Raw genomic sequence first — 1,779 nt, 5'->3', positions numbered from 1 at the left:
TTCCCTTTTCCTTTCAGCAAAGATTCAATATTAGCAATCATGAAATTTGATCTGAGTTGGATTTTAGGATCCACACCCACATGGAGAGGCAAATATTTTGTCCAATCCTAGTAGCAAAACCCTCTCATTTTAGAACACTTGCTCTAATGTTATTTTAGCAAAAAGCATACATATCACTACTTGCCAAAACATTGCTCCAATTGTTACAAGAACTAGTTCCATGTAAATAAATGCCACAATACTTTGCACATATTCTTCATAACCTAAAATATTATTTAAAATTGACAAGATAAACATATTTCTATCAAAATAAACTTTCAAATTTAACAAAAAAATATATAACTTCAATAACCAGTGAAAATTTTACTTTTAATTTCAAAAATTGATAGGCTATTTGTGGGAACTTTGTTCCTAAGAATTGAATTTTCAACGAAAAATTTGTTTGTTAGTTGGAAAAGTTGTCAGTTTTGTCAAAAATTTGTAAATCCTTCCTATTAATTATTTACTAGTCGGTCTTTATCTCACTCCTATTTTAACTTTTGATATTTATTAGTTGTTATCTCCACTTTTAACTATTATTTTTATTTTTCTATTTATTTTTAGAAATAATTACTTGTATCTCCACATTATCTCATGTTGTCATCTCATTTAGTTAACTTTTGATTTTGAAATTTGATTTAGATTTTAGTTTTTCAATTATTTTAATTTCTTTTTTATACTAGTTTAGTATTTTTCTTTAAATATTTTTTTTAAGTTTCTATGATTTATTTAGTTATAAAATATCCGTTAGAGAAGATGTTATTTTTCATATTATTTTTTGTATTTCTCTTATTAAATCTTAATAGTAGATTTTTTAATAAGATTTTTTTAAATGATTATATATATATAGTCTTTTTCTATTAAATAATATACTTAGTTACAATTCACAAAGAAGTGGATTTTTTTCATATTTGATAAATTAAATTTAAATAAATAATATTAATTAATCTATTTAAAATATTTTAGTAAATATTATGTTATTTAAATTAAAAATTATTAATAATCTAATTCGTTTACATAAGATTATATTTTAAATCTCCACTTTTAACTATTATTTTTCTTTTCTTATTTATTTAAAAAATAATAACTTGTGATATCTACATTAGCACATGTTGTGATCTCTATTTATTTGACTTTTGACTTTTAAAATTGATTTAGGTTTTAGTTTTAAAATTATTTAAAATTATTTTTATATTAGTTTAGTTTCACTTTAAATATTATTTTTTAATTTCTATAATTTATTTAGGCAATAGAATATTTGTTAGAGACATTCTTTTTTTTTAATAATTTCTCTTATAAATTTTTCATAATAGATTTTTTTATGGGAATTTTTAAAATAATTTTTTTCAATATTTGATAAATTAAATTTAAATAAATCATAGTTAATCAATTTAAAATATTTTAATAAATATTATATTATTTAAATTGAAAGTTATTAATAATCTAATTTGTTCACATAAGATTATATTTTTAAAAATAACTCACAACAAATAATTTATAATTTAAATTATCATTTTTTAATCAATTTCTCTTTTAAAAACTTTTATTTAAATTATCATTTTTTTATCAATTTTTCTTTCAAAAACTGTTTTTTAAATTATCAATTTCTCTTTGAAAGACTTTTCTGTGAGTGGCAAAGTATAATCAATACTAAATATTTATATTTTACTTCATGGATTCAGTCTCCACACTGGTTGTAAATCAAATCAGTGAATAGATTTGCCCAACTGATTGTAAATA

This window comes from Cupressus sempervirens, chromosome 1, assembly GCF_028749045.1.
Source record: "Cupressus sempervirens isolate cs-2001-9-10 chromosome 1, ASM2874904v1, whole genome shotgun sequence".
Lineage (NCBI taxonomy): Eukaryota > Viridiplantae > Streptophyta > Pinopsida > Cupressales > Cupressaceae > Cupressus > Cupressus sempervirens.
This window is presented reverse-complemented; position numbering follows the sequence as displayed.